This window comes from Lissotriton helveticus, chromosome 1_1, assembly GCF_964261635.1.
Source record: "Lissotriton helveticus chromosome 1_1, aLisHel1.1, whole genome shotgun sequence".
NCBI lineage: Eukaryota > Metazoa > Chordata > Amphibia > Caudata > Salamandridae > Lissotriton > Lissotriton helveticus.
The window spans coordinates 447,542,468-447,562,763 of record NC_136057.1 but is presented as its reverse complement, the minus strand read 5'-3'; the positions used below and the strand labels follow the sequence as shown (position 1 = coordinate 447,562,763).

The 20,296-nt window shown below is 45.2% G+C and overlaps 1 long non-coding RNA gene across 1 annotated transcript in view; it reads right to left on the bottom strand.

The window, feature by feature from the left end:
* Positions 1 to 2,426: 2,426 nt before the first annotated feature.
* LOC144811198 (uncharacterized) overlaps positions 2,427 to 20,296 on the bottom strand; it is a 634,750-nt gene continuing 616,880 nt past the window's right edge. The window contains exons 4-6 of the long non-coding RNA XR_013606903.1: positions 3,254 to 3,369; positions 3,090 to 3,159; positions 2,427 to 2,512 (exon numbers count right to left, since the gene is read on the bottom strand). This is a non-coding gene — a long non-coding RNA (uncharacterized LOC144811198). The remainder of the gene's footprint in view (positions 2,513 to 3,089; positions 3,160 to 3,253; positions 3,370 to 20,296) is intronic.

Here is a 20,296-nt window from a genome sequence, read left to right as displayed (position 1 = left end):
TTGCAAGCTATTGGTACCGTTTCTCCCTCATTAGAGGTTAGGTACGTGAATCCGCATCTTCCTGGGATGACTCGGATTACAAGATTGCGTATGTTTTCGCGAGTTTGCAATTTAGTTTTAGTTAACATGTCTGTTTGCAATGATCTTAACATTTCTGTGTGTTTCTGAGTCCAATTTATTGGTTTGAAATCAGGTTTTATTAATTCATAGAGAGGTTTAACTCTTTCTGCATAATTTAGAATGTATGTTCTTCCGAAATTCAGGAAACCTAGTATTGATTGTAAGTTCTTCAGCGTTTCAGGTGTTTGGAGTACAGCACACTTCTCTAAGAAGTTGTCTGCTAGGCTTTTGCCTTCACTTGATAATTCATGTCCTAAAAATAGGACTGTTAGATGGGCAATTCGTGACTTTTAAAAGTTGAATTTGTAACCCTCAGCTGCAAACCCAAGTATCATGGTGTTCACTCTTTTCAAGTGTGTCTCCAGGTCATCATCTGTGAGATAGATGTCATCGACATAAGATAATGCCTCATCATCATATATTTGTAGTAACTCTGTTACTCTTGCTGAGAATAATCCTGGGCTATTCTTGAATCCCTGTGGGAGTCGACAGAAGTGTTTTTGCGACCCCATTATTGAGAAAGCGGTCAAATACCTGCTTTCAGGTGCAATGTTTTGACAAAAGAAGCCATTTGATATGTCTAATGTCGTTTTATATTTTTTGCGCCCGTTGTTAGTCATTAGTGCTGCACTGTGTGAGTTTTGTACTGCAAATGTTTTGCAACATGAGTTAAGGTGTCTGTAGTCCAAAACTAGATGATATGAATCGTCTGGCTTGGAGACAGGAAACAAAGAATTGTTCATTTGTGAGGTGCATGTTTCAATCACCCCCTGATATTCAACTTGATCTAAGATCTCCCTGACTTGCTTTTTAGCTTCTTGTTTAACTGGGTACTGCCTTTGTGCAGTGGGTTGATTTTTTAACTGGATTTTATGGTGAGGAGAATCCTCATCCCATCCTTCATGATTTTTATATAATGCAGGAGCTTGGGCCACTGCCCATTTTCTTGCAAGTGTATATTTTTTATGAATTGGAATATGATTTAAGAAGGCAGGCATAATCATTTCTTCGCCATGAGGGCCCTCCCTGACAAACTCTGGTGGCTAGTCTTTCTCAGCTAACAGGATGTCATAGCCTTTCGAAAGGTTATCCCAAACGAGACCCCTTACTTTCCTAGTCTTGTCCCCCTCTATACGTAATGTTATTTCATATAACTTATGGGGTTTGCTAACTCTGGTGTCTGCAGTTTCCACTTGAATGTATTCATTCGTGTCCACTGTCTCCAGAAGATTCATCAAGATCTTGCGAGCTATGGTCACTTCTGCTGCGCTGTCTAGCATTGTCTGGGCCCACTCTAAGTTTTTCAGTTGTGTCCTCAGTATCCTCGGCATGTTTTATTATTTTAATACTGGCTACCTTCTTTCTTGGAAATTGTAATTTTTTACTTAGATGAGCAGGTTCCTTGTCTTTGGACTTGACGTGCTCTTCCTTGTGTTCTGACCGTCCTCTTCTTTCCGATTTCTGTGAGGAAGTCTGAAAAGATCGAGAGGGACGTGTATCAATATCTTGATATCTATCAGGTTTTCTTAATTTATCCCTATCTCTAAGGTTGTATCTTTTCTCAGACGGCTCCCTCTGGGGAGACTTGCCACCTCGTTCTGGAGTTCTTTCTCTCCGTTGAGGAGACCTTCCTCTGGACTGGAATCGTTTTTCTCTGGGAGTGGATAGTTTATTTCCATCCTAACTCTTTTTTGCAGTGTTTAGATTATTTTTAATAAAGGTTTTTTCAGGATTTTCAGTTAGTTGGGGTTTTACTGGTTTCCCACCCAAACTATCTCTACATAGTTCTTCATAGGATTTTTCTATGATTCTGGCAAGTTCAAAAGGTTGTTCTGCTATATCTGTTTCTTTCAATTTCTGGCGGATCTGCTTCTCCTTTTATGTTGGCTAATAATATAGCCGAGACCTGCTTGAAGTCTTTCAGTAATTTCATACCCAGAGTTAAAGCAGGTTCTGGACCGTATTCCTTTTGAATCTGTCTTAATACGTATGGTATAACCGCCATGGACGGAACACCATGTGTTTTTGTGTAGATTGAAGCAAAGACTGTGCCCCAAGTGTCACAGTCCTCCACATGTGGTGCGATCCCCATTGGAATATATGTAAAGTAACATACCCAGGCAAACAATATGACAATTGGCACAAGTTTAAATGGCAAACAAAACAAAGTTAATGAAGAAACACTGAATTTAGCATAGAAAGTACATTTTAATTGTTTTCATAAAAGATGTCATGGATAAAATCATTGACATATTGGTAAAACATAATAAAAATAGATCAATTAGCAAATATGCATTATTTATACAGATAGTGATATAGTGGAGGGATGGTTTCCTGTCTACGCGTTTCGACACGTTGAAGGTGTCTTCCTCAGGACACTACCATCATGATACTGAAAATAAATAAACAGTGTTTAAAACTTTGTCTTTATGCTAAACAGTTAATAATGCTAGATTCAGTTTGCCAGATTCTTAAGGCCAGTGATTTGTTCATTCTTCATGATATACCGCATAATAATGTTTCATTTTTTTCATCATACAGACGAATATTCGAGCGACATACTAACATTTACATTGATTGAATTGAAGCTAAACAGTAGGCATTTCATATTGCATTAACATTAGTTGGATTAGGACTAAATAATTAACATTTCATATTACAATTATGGAAAGTGTTAAAGGTGAAACATGTAAAGCAGAGTGGTAAAATTACCATACAGGTGACAGCCAGGAGAAAAAGGTAGAGAAAGGCTGGTGTCCATCTATACTTTTCAGTTATCACATAAATTGAGGGTTGTTTTTGACCTATTTGATAATATTTTTTTTACATGGGAGATAGGTAACATCAAAATTGCTTAGGTTAATTTGTGGTGTCCACAGAGTTATATCAAAAAGAGTGGGATCGGAATTATTTAGTTGCTCATCTTGTTATTAAATTCTATCCGGTATCACATTTATTTTGAAAGTTACCTGTGTTTAGGATGTAGAATCTGCTGGTGCAGTGATACAGTAAATTACGTGGTTTCAGGATATCGATTATCTGTGGGTTTAGAGAAATGGGCGTGAACCAGGTCTTGCAATGATAATTGGAGGGTTAGTATGCTTCTTGGTAATAGCATTTTGTCAGTTCTTACCTGTGTTTAAAAGCTATGGTGGCTGCCTAAAACCGAATTTTCCCGGAATGTCTTCTATCGAACCGTGTAGTTTCTCAGCCGCATGAGGTAGGGTCGGATATTAGATATCTGGTTACCTGAAATAGGGCGGGCCGAAATTGAGCGATTACCCGTAATAGTGACAGAGGCACATGATTACACAAACAATTTGCGTTTGGTCCTGTTCATTTTGTCGGCTGTCTAAAGTTAAAAAGTAAGAAATAGCCGTGCAAGAGAATAAGCATAGTTGGGTGTCTTGCAGTATGGGTATAATGTTTTACACAGGTTTCATGTCTATTCCTTACCTGTTTCGGGCTGGTTAAAGGCGTACCGAATTAGTGTAAAGGCGTACCATACATTATGCCCAGTGAGAATATTGAAGCAGCCTTATGTAAATACGAGCTAGCTATTCACAGAGCTGTGGAACGTATTTCCCCTATGAAATCTTAAAAACCTCGTTTAGCTAGAAAGCAGGAAGTTTGTTTTTCAGATCATTTAAGAGCCCTTAAAAGAGTAGCTAGGAAACTGGAAAAGGCCTGGAGATCTACACACCAGGAAACAGATAAAACATGTTACCAAACAGCGTTAAGCACCTATCATAAAGCCATTAGAGTAGCCCGAAAAAATCATATTGCGTCCCAACTTTTGGCTGCTGGGGGTGCTCCTAAAGCACTATATCAGATTCTAGAGACTTTTGTTAAACCGACTGCCTGTGAAAGCGTGGATATGGCTTCCCAGCAGTTATGTGATGACATCTCATGCTTTTTCACAGAGAAAATAGATAAGATCTATGAAAAAATCAAATACTCTAATGCAGTGGTTCCCAAACTTTTGACTCCTGAGGACCCCCACTGAATCACTACTGGAAACCGGGGACCCCCGAGCAATTTGTACAATTTAAATTTCAAGTGAAAGCTTTTTCAATATTATATACGAGTCATAGTTGCTGCTTATTTATCTTAAGCAACTAGCAAACACTGACATAGGCAATAGTCCTGACTTGTTGTAGGTATGATGTTACTTGTTGTGTCATATATCTGGATGCATTGACAGAGACAGCAAAATACAAGTCGGGCAACACACTATGCCATGAACAGATTTTTTGCATACGTGTTTTTAAGCCATGCCCTTAATTACATTTCCCACGCCCCTTTGAGAGACCCCCCCCCCAGTTTTTTCATCACACTTAAAGCCCTGCCATAACTTTTCCACTAGTGAGAAGTGAGCAGTGTGAGCAGGCACACATAGATGTGCCTGCTGTCACTGTAGCCCACCTGCGCCAGGGCAGTGGCGTCACTAGGGGGGTGCGGGGGGTGCGGCCCGCACCGGGTGACACCAACACATGGGGTGACACCAATCTGCACTTCAGCCTCGCCTCTGCTCTTACCTTTACTGTCGCTCCCTGTGCAAGCGTGTTCCTCATGCTGTTCACACTCACCAGTGTCTCACAGGAGATCTGCAATGCTTGACTGCAATTTTCTTTGCTCACAAGGCAACTCTATAGCAGCCTAGCTCATCTGAGGGTGCATGGTTTCCTATTTTTCAGTATCTTGCAGTCTTCAGTTTTCCAGTGAACCAGTTCCAAATTTCAGCTTGCTCTTCACTACAGTGCCACCTGTTGCTCGCACTCTTGTTTATACATATCCAGGGAAGACAGATGGAGTAAGAGAGAAAGGGTGATAGAGGGAGCTAGAGGGATTAATACAGAGAGAGGGAACTAGAGAGAGCAAGACAGGGAGTGAGGGAGCAAGAGGGAGTAACAAAGGGAGAGAGAGAGCTAGAGAGAGTAGACAGGGAGAGAGGGAGATAAAGGGAGTAAGACAGAGAGACAGAGGGAGCTAGAGGGAGTAAGACAGAGAGAGAGAGAGAGCTAGAGTGAGAAAGACAGAGAGATAGGGAGCTAGAGTGAGAAAGACAGAGAGAGAGGGAGCTAGAGGGAGTAAGACAGAGAGAGAGAGACAGAGGGAGCTAGAGGGAGTAAGACAGAGAGAGAGGGAGCTAGAGGGAGTAAGACAGAGGGAGAGGGAACTAGAGGGAGTAAGACAGAGACAGAGAGAGCTAGAGGGAGTAAGACAGAGAGAGAAGGAACCAGAGGGAGCTAGAGGGAGTAAGGCAGAGAGAGGGAGCTAGAGGGAGCTAGACAGAGAGAGGGAGCTAGAGGGAGTAAGACAGTACCTAGCGCTGTACATTTCTGACAGAGGTGGTCCATGCGGTAAGTCGTGAGGGGGTGACACCATGAGTTACCCGCACCGGGTGACACCAACCCCAGTGACGCCACTGCGCCAGGGCACAAAACAGAACACGACAGAGACCCATTTCGAGGCTTTCTTTTGAAAAACTGCCGGTGCTCAGCACCGGTAAGACCCGGACTACTAAAAGCCCTGGATGTACTTGTCCGAGCGCCGAGTGAAGTTTGAGCCCATGTGAGTGCAGAGTGACTGCTGAGCCGTGTGAATGCAGTGTGAAAGGGGGGCCTCTGTGAATGCACTTCAGACCTTGTGAATGGTAAGAGACGTACCTATATTAGTGCGTGGGGAAAGGTGAGTGTGTGACAGCGCATGGTGAGAGGTGAGCCTATGTGAGTGCATGGTGAGATCTGAGCTATTGTAAATGCATGGGCATCAGGGAGAATGGAGGGGGATATTTGAGCCCTTGTAAATGCATGATTAAAGATAAACCTTGGTGAGTGCACGGGGAGGATGTTCCCCTGTGAGTGCACAAGGAGGGGTGTGCCTCTGTGAGTGAGTAGTGATCTACCCATGTGAGTGCAGGGTGAGAGGGGTGCCTCTGTGAGCAGAGAGTGAGTCACGTCAGTGTGTGTGTGCAGGGTGATTGGTGTGCCTGTGTGAGTACTGGGTGAGTGGTGTGCTCACGTGAGTGCAAAGTGGGAGGTGTGCTTGCTTAAGTAGAGGGTGAGTCATGTGAGTTCAGGGGGAGTGTGTGACTGTGAATGCAGGGTGAGAGGCACGTCAGTCTGAATGCATGGTAAGAGGAATGGCTGGGTGAATGCAGTGTGAGAGACATGCCTGTGTGTAACTGAGTAGCCAGAAAATTAGAATATCCTACCACTTTGAACCAAAGCTCTGACGGCACCAAGCAAGCGCAGCAAGTGAGTCTAAAACACCCTAGAAGTGCTCCTCTGTCTCTTCCATCCATGCAACTGTTCATTCCTCCTTTCTCCCTCCCATCCACCTTCTGCTATCAGTCATTTCACCTTTACATTCTGTCATCCATTGATTATTTCATCCAACTTTCAATCGTTCACCATTCCATCCAGTGGCCATTTTATCCATACATCCATCCTCTAAGATTTTTATTTACTCTACCATCTATTCACCCTTCCTCGGATTTCCATTAACTCTGCCATCCATTCATCCTCTAAAATTTCCTTTTACTCTGTCATCCTTTCATCCACCCATAGTCTATCCTCTCACTTATTTATCCTCTCATATAACATATGTATTTGTAAAGCACACGTTCAAGTAGAAGGGTATCTTGGCATTGAATAACAGATGTTTATTGTTACCCACTCAATGCTATTCATTTTATCGACCCCAGAAGGATGAAAGTCTGAGTGGACCTGCTGGGATTTGAATCTGTGACTATGAGGTCAAACACAAGCTGCTACAGTTGACAGATTAATCCACTGAGCTACCAGACCCACTCATTCACCTATCCTCTCACCAGTGACAAAACAATATAGCCCTCGCACACCCAGTGGTGCGGTGGGGCCCAAGCTCCAGAGGGCCCCCTCGAGCACTGCGTATGAGTGGCTGGCCCCTGGCCTAAGAACTCCTGAATGGATCCACAGCGTGGGGGGCCCCTCCATGTACTTTGCAGGGGGGCCCCCTCAAGTTTCGTTACGCCACACTGCGCTTTAAATGAGCACCGTAGCTTTACATGAGCACCCTATTTACATTACACATTCAGGCATGGGGAGATTAAGTTATTTGCCTAGTTGCAGCATAAAACATCTCGCTACCTTTTGCAAGTGCTCCTCGTAGACTTTTAAACATCTTTTATTCCCTCTAGTTATTACCGTCACATAGACTAACTCCCTTGCATAAATGTAAACACATGCCGTCCCATAATGCTATTTGTAGTGACTACAGCTCTGCTCCTCTTCATGCTGTCGCTCGTCTTTAAAGTAACCAGATTGCCATCAGGCCGATTAGGAGGCTGGAATACCTCAGTACAGAGAGCTGGGTAATTGAATGATAATGTGACCTGCTAGGCCACGCTGCAGCTGCCATTACTAAACCTGAAGACATCAGTATGTTATCAGAAGAGAAGAAGAAACGTGTGACTTCAAACACCCTTCAGCTTGCACTAAAGCAGAATGGTGATTGGCCAGTGTGTTGTTGCTGCAATTGTATTGTAGTCTTGCCGCCCTGGCGCCAGCAACATTCACACCTTTTAGTGCTGTGAGGGCGCATGGGCGTTTCGTTTTTTACAACAACAGTAGGCAATCAAGTCCTGCGGACCCCCTGGGAATGTGTCACGGACCCCTGGGGGTCCGCGGACCACAGTTTGGGAAACGCTGCTCTAATGTATCCAATGTACCTATTTGTCAGCTTAGAATGCCATCTTATGTTATAGAAGAAACCAGAATTGATACACTCACTAAGTTCCCGGATATCTCTCTGAAGGAGGTGGTGGATATGGTGAGCCAAATAAAAAGTGGATGTCCTTCAGATCAGATTCCAGCCAGAATCATGCCGGTGGTCGGTAAGGTGCTCGGTCTTGAGATCCAGGGCCTTATCAACCGCTCACTTGCGGAAGGTTGCGTTCCACGTGAGTGGAAAAGGGCATTGGTGAGACCAATTCGGAAGAACACCTCGATCCCATGGATAGACCTATCTAATCTTAGACCCATATCTCTGCTCCCTTTCCCAAGTAAGATCATGGAGAAGCATGTGAAGAAACACCTTTCAAATTATATCGAACAAAACGGAAGCCTGGATTATTCTCAATCCGGTTTTAGGCCAAACTTCAGTACTGAATCGGCCCTGCTGTAGGTAATGGACGACCTCCGCATGTACCAGGATAAGGGTTTTTCGCTGATCCTGGTACTGCTGGATTTAGCGGCAGCGTTCGATACCATATCACATGACATCAAGATGGGACGCCTTGCAGAGATTGGGTTAGAGGATAGGGCACTGGCCTGGCTGAAGAGCTTTCTGTCCGAACGCACTCAATGTATTAACATGGGTGAGTTCCGGTCAGCAGAGGTTAAGATCACTAAGGGGGTGCCACAGGGCTCATGTTTGAGCCCAAACCTTTTTAATATCTATGTGGCCCCCCTGGCCAGGATTATGAGAGCCTTTGGTTTCATCCCAGTGTCCTACGCTGATGACACCTAGCTCCTCGTCCCGTACAAATCCCTTACCTCGGAGGTTAAACAATCTTTCTCCGAAGGCATGAAGGCGGTTTCAATGGATGTCATCAAACTTTCTCCAGTGTAATGTGGGAAAGACGGAAGTCATGTTGTTTGGAGAGGCTAAGCTACAATGGGCCCCAGATTGGTGGCCATCTGATCTTGGCCCAGTTCCTGAGCCAAAACAGGTGGTGAAGAATCTGGCGTCTGTGTGGATCATGAGCTATCTCTGAAACAACATGGAAATAGCTTAGTGGGATCATGTTTCCACGTGATAGGTCTTCTCCGCAAGATATTTCCACTACTTCCCGACTCCACTCGAAAGACTTTGGTACAGGCCTTGGTGCTTAGTCAATTAGACTATTGCAATGGCCTGCTGGCAGCTGCAAATGAAGAAGTATTGGAAAAACTTCAAGTGGTCCAAAACACTACTGCGAGATTGGTCCTTAATGCCCCCCCCAGGTCCCCTTCTAAACCTCTTTTTGAAAAGCTACACTGGTTGACAGTTCGTCAGAGAGTAAAATTCAAAACCTGTTGTATAGTCCACAAGAGTCTGCATGGACTTGGCCCCTCCTATCTAGCAGAAAAAGTTGTCTCATATGTTCCTGCCCGTACCCTTAGATCGAGCGATCAGCTTCTCCTACAAGTCCCTAGGATAAGAAGGGTAAGACAGGGTGGCAAAGCTCTTTCAGTGGTCGGGCCTGTGCTATGGAACACGCTTCCACTCTTGTTGAGGCAATGTTCGGATCATCTGACGTTCAGGACAAAGTTAAAAACCTTCTTGTTTAAAATGTGACCGGGTCTTTTTATTCTTCCATCACACTCACACTCTCCCTTTTCATGATTGCTTTTTTCTTCCACTATATGCTATTGTTGCTTTTGGCACAGAGATACTCCTTCGGGAGTGGATTCAAGCGCGATACAAACCCGCAAATAAATAAATAAATAAATAAACGTCTCCCAGGCTGTCTCGTCCCACCTTGCCGGAATAGGGCTGCTAGGGGTTCCATCTCCAGTGCAAACAGCAGCGGCAATAGGGGGCAAACCTGTCTCGTGCCGCAGGAGATCCTGTACTGGTCAGAAATATTTCTACCCGTCCGAACCCTAGCTGTTAGGCAATCATATAGTAATTGAACCCAGCTAACCCACATTCCCCAGTCCAATCGTCTCCATGCATGCTATAAGGTCACATTAACAACCAGCTCCGCTGTAATACAGGCGTTGAAGCACAGCTGGATTACATTAGGTGGTCCAGCTGGGCCCCAATGAAGAAGCATGCCACCTACTAGGTAGGTGGGTAGGGGTTTCCTAAAAACAACGCAGGTTGTTTGTGCTCCCTTTTTTCAAGTGTTTGGGTCAGGAACTACGAACCTAAACCTGCTAAAAAGACTTGTCCATATTGTTTATTTGCGTATTATCCAGGGAATAGGACAAGTAACTCTTTCCTTACTCTCTAGTTGTTCTCATGTGCTATAAGGTAGTCCCAACTGACGGTATCAAAAGCCTTTTTGAGGGCCACCGATAGGATTGCAGCTTGTTCGAGTGTATTGGCTTCCGGGTGGTATAAAATGGAGTATAGCCTCCTGAGATTAGCCGAGGTGTTTCGTGAGGAGATGAATCAATTGTTATCATCATGGATCACTGTGGGCATGTGTGAGACAAGTCTCATTACCAACACCTTGCTCAAGATTTTGAAATCCAGATTGAGCAAGGATAGTGGTCGCTAGTCCCCTACTCGGGTCCCCAAGACAGTAGTCTTGGGGAGTGGGAAAGCCATGGCATTCTGTGTGGAAGCTGGGAGTTGCCCTTTGTCCAGCGCTGTGGCATATAGTACTTCCAAGTGGAGCGCAAATTTAGAAGCAAATGCTGAGTTGAACTGGGCCAGCAAGCCATCTGGCCTGGTGTATTCCCTTCTGCCATTAATGTTATGGCTTGTCTTATTTCTATCAGTGTCACTGTGCCTGTCACTGATTCCCTGTGCTGTTCATCTAGCCTGGGCAACTTCAGGGGCGCCAAGAACTCCTGAACTTTATCCGGCGGGGGTGGAGCAGTGTAAAGTAATGCGTAATATTCCCTAAAGAGGGAGTTGACCTCCTCTGGGGCATGTAGGATTGTGCCTGACTCATTGCGGATATTTATTGTATGGAATCCTCACATCTCTGGTTTAATTAACCTCGCTAACAGTTGGTCTGAATTGCCCTCTTCATCGTGTATCTTGGCTAAGTGGCCTTTATAGTCGAATTTCCTGAGTCGTTCTAGCGCCTCGGTATGTTGGGATCTGGCATCTTAGAGGTCTGCTAGGGTCGCCGCCCCACTCCCCTGTCTATTATCTAGTGCATGAAGCGGCTGCTTGAGCTCCTCTAGTTCCCGGCGTAAAACCCTCCGCACTCCGACTGACTGCCTCATGCAGTGGCCCCAGACCACCACCTTAAACGCCTCCCACTTCACTAGTTCAGAGGAGGCACAGTGTGTATTCGTGGCAAAATAAGTGTCAATACAGGTATCTAGGGATTCTCTAAAGGAGCTGTCTTCCAGCATTTTAAGTCTGAGACGCCACATCGGAATTGGGGGCCTATTTCTCAAGGGCGATGAAAGAGAAGTAACGGGCTATGGTCCGAACAGGTGTGTCCCAGGTATTCGGTATGCATGACTGTCTTGTTCATGGCTGTAGAGTAAAGGAGTGCATCAAGTCTAGTGTGAAGTTGATGCAGGGGGGAGAAATATGAGTAGTCCCTCCTTGTTGCATACTGTACCCTCCAAGTGTCCACGAGTCCCTAGTGGTTGCCCCTTTTGTGAAACCCTGCCACAGTGCAGTGTGGTTGCATCCCCGGGAGGTGGGGGCGAGCAGTCCAGAGTTACATCTTTCACACAATTGAATTCTCCCCCTATTATTGTGGCTTCCAGTGGCAAATCCGTCAACTGGGCCGAGAGCTTCCGCAAGAAAGCCAGCTGGTAGATGCTTCCAATGATTACATCCATACCATTAAACATCCCATGCAGTATCTAGATTCTTGTTATACATGGTGCAACATTCCAGACTCTTAAACCAAACACAAGAGAGAGATTTACCTAGGATCACACACTTTGGTCAATCTTGGAAGCTGGGATAGATCACAGATTTTCTGATTTCATATTGTTCACTTAGCCATTATATAGACATCTCTTTAAAGTTTCTGTTTTACTTTAAAGATTAATGCTTTGTCTTAATTCCAGGCAAATGAGGTAGAGCGTGGTTGCACACAAGTGCTGCAACTGTGCACTTTTCACTTCAAATAAGGACTCCCTTGCACAATCCTGCTTGCTACTCCAGAAATATCTAAATTATTCACACCAAAGAAAAACAACAAACAAAAAAAACAAAAAATGATTTCCAAACATTTAAAATGATTTACCAGTTCTAATCACTAGATGTAGAAGAGCTGTTTTTCTTGAAAGGTTGCTTGTTTGTAGCTCTGGAAATTCGAGAGCGCACGATATGGCTTAGTTAGATTTTTAGCTTTGGGCCCTATTGCTGAATGCCAAGTTGCCATAACCTTTTTCTTTCACTACTCTAAACATACTTATGCAAGCTGGTTCTTTGTTCATCCAACTTTCTACCTTCCGCATTGTTTTCCTATTTCTCTTTTCCCCTTTCTACCCTTAATGTCTTTCTATCTTGCTTTGGGTCATGGTCTGCTCCAATTTCCTAAAATGACCACAGACACATTAAGTGGTGAGTAGGGCTGAGTAAGCATACTTTGCATAGGAGAGCGGTCTCACTTCTGGAGAGCATAAGCAACTAGAGCAATCACATCTGTATGGAAATGTGCTGCTTCTGGAATATTACCCCTGGCGACGTAGGCTGGCGGCAGAGTTAGTTTGCTCAATCCTTGGGTAAAGGAAGCTTTACACTGACAACAGGTGATGCCTTCTGCAAGCGTTAGTTATCTACCTCAGAATCAGAATTCGCTTTATTCGATTAAAAAAATTAAACCATAAAAGCACAAAACATAATCATCATTTGCACCATCTGGATCTACACCACAAACATCTCCCACAGTATGTGGGCAGGGTCCACAATTAAAATCCCCGCCCCAGATTATGCAGTAGTCTTTACCAGGACTTCTTTGGGTCTTGTCCAAATCTCTCTGCAAATGCATTAAGATTTGTCGAGTGTCCGCAATTGGTATATTATAATAAAAATTTGACAAAACTAAATAATACTTATTGTCTAAGTTGATTTTTAACACCTGATAATAGGTTTTAGACTTAATGAGATCTATCTTATGAGCATTTAACCTATAGGACACATAAATGCAAAGAACGCCCTTATTCCTTCCCTTACTTTATGGCACCGCTGGGCTGGAAAATGCCTTAAAGCCATTAATATGTAAGATGTTATCAGACCAAGTTTCTTGAGTACATACTATGTCAAAATTATAGATGAATTCCAGCCAGGCAGGGTTAGACAGTTTACCTTTGAGGCCTGCCACATTCCAGAACAGGATCTATATTTCTTTCATTCTAGGGTCAGACTGTGATGTGCAGTCAAAGGGGACAGGAGCTACATTGAGGCTACCAAAGCTATTTAGTGTTTCACTATAAGAAATGCTGACCTTTGATTGAGTTATTTTACTCTGGGTTTTTCAATTATTACAATTATTAGCGGCATTTCTTGCCTTAATGTCAGATTGTTCAATATTTACAAATAAAGCTGTGTGTTGCGAGGATGTTCCTATGGATTGGCATTGTATTTTATTGCTAATACTGTTGCTGAGTCAATCGTTAGCTTCCAAAGAAGAAAGGGCCTCAAATCTATTAGTCAAGGGTATACTAAATTGAGTATGGTGCGTATTATTCATGAAGTGGGCTGGGGGCTGAATCTCCAGTCCTGCACATCGGAGATAGTTAATAGGGGGATAAAAGTAACCCAATGGGAGTACATTTATTACCATAATTGGTCACATGGAGGGAGCCCTGTCGGCGCAAAATTTCTTGTGTTAAGCTAGGTGATCTAAAGGTGAGAACTATGCAATCACCCGTGAGCCTCTTGTCACGTTTCCCCACCCATCCCACTCTCCTTGTCATTTTAAATTCCCTAAATAGGGCATCAGTCAGACCAATTTTAGACCCAAGCCAGCCAAGAGACTTGTTACGTAAAGTCTCCCAGGATTCAATTGATTTGGACGTAGATTGTGGTACATTTGCCAATATTATTATATACGGTGTGGCTTCTGGAGGTAAATTCAAGGTCAGGCCTTCTTCATTTACCCTGTCCCTTTCCTTATATGTGATCTCTGGGTTGGGCAATCTTTGATTACTAACAGGTGCTATATTAGATGTCGCTTTGTTATAATCTAAATTAAGATGACACATATGTCCGACACCCCTCCCAGATTATACGGCTGGTTGTGAGATATCCGCCATATGGGGGTTGGCTATATTTCCACCATTTAATGTACTCGCTAAGCACCCTAGATCAGTGGTTCCCAAACTTTTGACTCCTGAGGACCCCCATTGAGTGACCACTGGAAGCCAGGGACCCCCAAGCAATTTGTATGAGTTAAATTTCAAAATTAAAACAGTAATTTGAAAAAAATACACACATGTGCACACAAAACAAATACTCAAAGTACTAAGGATTTTGGGGCCAGATGTACGACCATTTCATTTAGCGTCTCGCAATTGGCGACACATTGCGAGTGGCAAATTGCGAGTCGCTAAATGAAATGTACAACAGTGTGTTTAACACTATTTGGGATTCCCAATGGGGTCGCAAATTGCGAGGTTCATTAATATTAATGAGCCTCTCGCAATTTGCGAGCCCATTGGGAATGCCAGCCCTCCCAGGGATGGTGGCCTGCTGGGCTCTGCAGGCCAGCATGTCTCGGGCTGCTTTTAAATAAAGCAGTTTAAAAAAAAAATGCAGCCTGTTTACCATGCATTTAAAATAAAAAAGAAAATGAAACGTTTTCGTTTCATTTTCTAAGGGCAGGCAGAGGTCCCTGGGACCACTGCCTGCCCTTAAAAAATAATTTTGCATGCATTTGCAAAGGGGAGGGGTCCCCTGGGGACCCCTTCCCATTTGTGAATGCATTACCATCTACTTGAAGTAGGAGGTAATTGCGACTGTTTTGCGACCACAAAACATTTGTACATGGTTTTGAGACTCCCTATTTGGAAGGGAATGCCCCTTCCAAATAGCAAGTTGCAAAACCTATTTAGCAAGTCGCAAACAAATTGTGTCTCTCGAAATAGGCTATGTTCATGGCTCAATAGGTTTTTACATGCATAAACGGGTTTGCGAATCCGTTCGCGCATATAAAAACAGATCGTACATCTGGCACTTAGTATTTTATATTGAAGTAATAGCCCCTCTGTCACATGTATTTCATTTGTTTTATAGCATCTCTCATACCATTGTAGGATGTCAGAGCACTTTACATCACACACATATAGAGACATTGAATCATACATGTAAATCAGTGTGTATATAAAATGTTTAACGAGTGCTTGGTCTGGAAAAGCACAAACTCAGGATTCAGAACATAACACAGTGGCTAGCACTGACTTTAACATTAAAAATGCATTTCCAGAGGAGGAGCCTAGCCTGCAACCATGATGGCCGCCTAATCCTTCGGCTCCGCTGACCTTTTCGCTTCCCTCCCGTCCCGCGACCTATCCTGGCGTCGATCCTGATCCTAAGCGGTGTTTTCGGGCTCGGGAGGTGACCCCGACTCCATTGGTGTGTCTTATTCGGTGCTCCCTGCGGTGGAAACGCTGGGACGTCCTCGCCTCCTCCCGGACGCTGCCCGACGCTGACGGGTCTTTGTTCTCCGGGGGCGGCTGCCTTCGCCCACGCCAACAGCGGCCGCTGTGGACGGCTCCGGACCGGCCGACGGAGTGCTGCGGCTGAATTCCGTGTTTCTCCTCTGTCCGCTCTACTCCTCTCTACGAGGGGGGCATATTGGCTGCGAATGCAACAATGTTTCACCGCCCGGGCTCCTGTATGCATTTGTTTGCGTCTTCTTTCGCTCTGTGATGAGGTGGGAGCCATCTTGGTGACAGAGCCAGCGGAGCTCGTTTTTCACGATCCCGGGCTGCAACTGGTGACATGGCTGCGGCGGTCACTACGCTTATGCCTGCTTGGTGCAACATGGTCGGTGCTCCCTTTGTGCCCCCGGCCCGGTGGGGCTCTACAGTGCGCCGGCGTGGTGCTCAGCTTGGTGATGATAACGTGGATGGCCAGTCTTGTGGGCTGCACCGAGTTTCTGAGCCCCGTGTGCATGGATCCGATGCATCCTTCTCCCCTAAGGCACCAGTGCGGATTGTGGACATTATGAGAGCCCTGGATACTCTTCGTACTGCTTTTTGTGCCAATGCCTGTGACCTAGGGCACAGCCTGGATGCTGTTCTATCTGTTGTGCCCCTGCCTGACCAAGCACATTTACGACTGCGTGAAGCTGAGCCTCATCCTGTGCCCGACTTCTGTAGACTGCCTGCCCAGATGTGCCCGGAGGTGCTGTTGGTATGTGCTCCCGATATCGCCGTGATGCTGTCTGCGACGGAGATGCAGCGGTCTGATGTCTGTATGCTGGTTCAATGTGTGGGGTCTCGTCCTCGGACGCCATGTTTGGACACTCCATTGTTGATCTACGGAGACGCTTCCTACGTTATTCTGCGGTTGCTACTACTGCCCGGGCCGGGGGGGCTGTTCCAGTGCGATGTCTGCACTTCTATCGCGGTTGCACACATGACATTTGATTGGACAGACTTTGTTAGACGGCGTTCTGATCTGCTGGGGTCACACGGTTTGTTTGTCCCATTCAAGATGGCTACTGTGCAGCTGGACCACGTCGATATTCTCGATCGCAGGGGCCAGGGTTGAGCTCCCCCTATCAAGCACTGTGTACCGTATACTGTTGGGACTAGAATTGATGGACGGTACTATAAAGCTGGACTTTGTCGTTACGCCGGGCTGCGGGGGGCGGGGTGGAGGGTGTCCCCTCCCATGTTAAGCTTGTTGTTGTTCTTACTGCTGGGATGTTGATGGATAGCCGGGGATGTTCCACGTTTATTTTGTATCGATGGCGGGGTCTAGGGATGGGCGGCCCGAATATTGCATCCCGGAGCGGGTCTGTTTCTCTCCTCCTCCACTCTTTTTATATCTTTCCCTACTGTGGGGCAGTTCCGGGGCGACAGGCACGCTGTTAGTGGATTTGGCCGTAGCCATTACAGGGGTGCGGGGTGGTGTGTGTGGGGGGGGTTTGTTCTTTTAGTTTGTTTTGTTCTATGGTCCCTATCGCTCTTTTCCGGCTTTGGGAGGGTTCTTTCCTCTTCGTGGGGTTGGCTGCTTCGGGGTTTCGCACCTTTTTTCCCCTTGTGTTTTAACGAATCTTTGTTTTCTGTTCTGGAGGTGGGCTTTCTGGGATTCCGCTTGGAATCGTTATTTTGTGTATTGCTGCCTATTGTTTGGTTTATTGTTGCGGATGCTTAGCCTGTATAGTTGCTGTATGTATAGCCCACTTTCCCTTGTAAATGGGGTACGCCCCTCTTGTCGCGTTTCTTTGTGTCCCTTAATGTAAGGTGTACAATTCTTCCTGTTGCAGCCCCTCGCTTCCTTCTGATTTAAAAATGAAAACCTCCTCTCCTGTGTTGCGCGCCCCATCGTCGCTTCTGGCGTATTTTGCAATATCCTGATGGTATACTGATATACTGTTCTCCTGTTATTTCTCGCCTATCTTTGCGGCCGGACGTGATGGTTGTGGGCTTGCGCATGTATCTTCTGTTTTTTGTCTCAATAAAGGTTTTCAAACAAAAAAAAAAAATGCATTTCCACCCAAATAAATCTTTTTAGCAGCATCAGGATAATGAATAACTGGGAAAAAATATAAGTTAATAACTGGTACCATGCAGTTTGCAAGCAGCTCTTTGATGGCAGTTTATAGGTCCCTCTGCTAGATTATGATTGTCACTTATGACGTGCACAGTAACAAAAGAATTTCTGTGACAAAAGCAGTAACCACAAACCTATGCACATAAAATACTGCTTTTTAAGATGCATGATACACGTTCTTTGCAGTAGGCACATTAACCCTCTGTGCTACATTAGTTCAATCAAAGCTGACACTGAACAAAACTCTCCTCAGCTCCAGCAGGTACATGAATCACTGGCATTCTCTTGACACTTTTATTGTTGCTGGAAGGCTGCTAATTATCCAAGAAATGTTTCTGTGCTTTTAAAACTGTTGCCTACGGACCCCCTGGGAATGTGTCACGGACCCCTGGAGGTCCGCGGACCACAGTTTAGGAAACACTGCCCTAGATGACTGGATGGTATATTGATTATGCCTACACCCTGTATTTTACTCAACAGATCCTCGATCGCCAGAATCGTTGCCAACAATTTCTCTAATGTGGTCGAGGCCGATGGTGGAGGTTGATAGTGTAAGGCATTGCCAGAGTTCTGCCACTCACTGGGCACCGAAGAGTTCACAGTAATAATACACGAATCCATGCGCTCAGACAAATCAGTCAATGTATTTTCCAGAAGCTTTAAACGGCAGTATAGTAAGGCAACATTTTTGTCTACAGATTCCCTGACCCGACCAAGGGTAGTGTCCAGTACAGTCATATCAGTGGCATTAATGGCTATGCAATCCTCCTTGGGACAGGATTATATAGACAATGAAACGTCCATGGTCTGAGTACCTACAGAGCAACTCTACCGTTGTATTGGTCTTTGAGTGGCACTGGGGCTCTTTTTGGAATTTTTGTTTTGACTGACCCATACCCTTCTTACGGTTCACAGATGCCTTTACCTTCGGCTTAGCCTTTATGCCCCCGGTAGAAGAATTGGAAGACCGAGTTCTAGAGGCTATACTTGGCCTGTTAGAGGTATCCATTTGTAGTTCTGGTGGCTCGTCGTGTACAAGGGCCAACAATTCCAAAGCCACCGGTGCAGTCCCCAAGTTATCAGGTGATGAGCAGGATTTAATTGAAATTTGGGAAATACCTGCCGGATTATGTAATCCTAATGAGGTTCGCCTTGGGTGCGATGAAGGGTCTAGAGACAACCGCCTCTCTGTTAGTTCTATCTCGTGGCATAGTAAGGATTCTGCCCTCGTTATAAATGCATCCAAAGTCCCCTTGACCCCCTTTCTATTTGTCATTGCAGAATGACTCATTTGTGTGCATCAGAAAGTCACTCCCCCACGACGTTGAGTATCAGTCTCGCTTCACACGAATCAATAACGCAAGAAGGCAGCCGCGTAGCTAGGGGGGGGGCGGTCCGCCCCAGGCGGCACCATTTTTGAGGCAGCCGCGTGGCACTGGACGTCCGTTGCGGCCGCGGTGGCATTTATAATTTATTTGGGGAAGTCTGTTGTTGAACACAGTGCCCCAAATAAATTATGAAGGCGGCCGCGGCCGCAACGGGCCTCCAGTGCCGCGGCCGCCGCCCAGACCGTAAAAGTACACTCAGGGTGCTCTGTGCAAAGCGGTAACTGCAGGCGGCATGCACATTGCACTGTGCCTGCCTGCTGCTGCAGTTACCGAAAGCAGGAGATCAGGAGTGCTGGCGACGCCTGCTAAGAGGACACTCCCCCCTCATGTGGAGAAGACTGGGGCCCCCGGATGTGACGTACATTTTGTGAGAGGCTGCGGCAATGCCGTGGCACTGCTTGAACCGCCGCGCGGTAATTTAAACTCAATCACGGGTGTGTCTACAAGGTGGTCAAGGTGAGAGCTGGTGAGGCAGTGACAGCGATGGTTGTGCACAGTGGTCGAAGCTCGGGGTGGTTTGTTTTTTTTGGAGGGGAGGGGAGGATCGACTTGCCCAAACTTCTTTTTTTTCTTCTTAGAAAAACAGGTCTGTGTGAAAAGACAGCCGTCTGGGGACAATTCCTACGGTTGAAATCTCTTCAACTGAAGTGTAAGGGAGGGAGACTTCTGTGCTATGAAACTAAGGGAGGGACAGACAGCTAAACAAGCCTTCCTGCCAGGGTGCCTGCTTCCCTGAAAGAATTGTAAATGTGCGCAACTGACCAATCTGAAAATGTAAAGGGTGTATAGAAGCTGGTATTGGGCTTTAATTGATGGAATCAGTTTAAGCTTCCGATGACAAAGATGTTTTCTTTTTTAGAGTTACTGCAAGGGAGTTCCCAGCTAAGCTGCCAAGTGTGTGCTTTTTTAACAGACCATTGTTAAAAAAAAGATGCACTTTGTACTGTCTGGGTATTACTAAAAGCAATATTTTGGAAGCACTTTTGTATCTTAATACTTTAGCAAATTTTACGGCAGCCTATCTTATAATGTTGGTAATGCAAGTTTAAAATAATGACTTATGTGTTCACAGTGCTTTTCTGTCACAGACAAGGACCTTGTAGCACTAAAGATACACAAGTCACTATTCTCCACTACACTAACCAGGATTCGTTTCGGTGGCTCGCTGGTGCAGCGCATTAACTAATAGAGGTTTCCTAATGTACCAATAGTGCATTATCCATTGATTAACATAACTTGCATTTAATTTTCATTTAAGCTGTGCCCTAATTTATATGTAGAGACCTGAAGGTGTAAGACCGAAAAATGTTACAGAATATATAGTTTTTGTAGCCACGCCTTTGGTCACGCCCCCATGCTTACTCACCCCGCCTCTGATTGCGCAG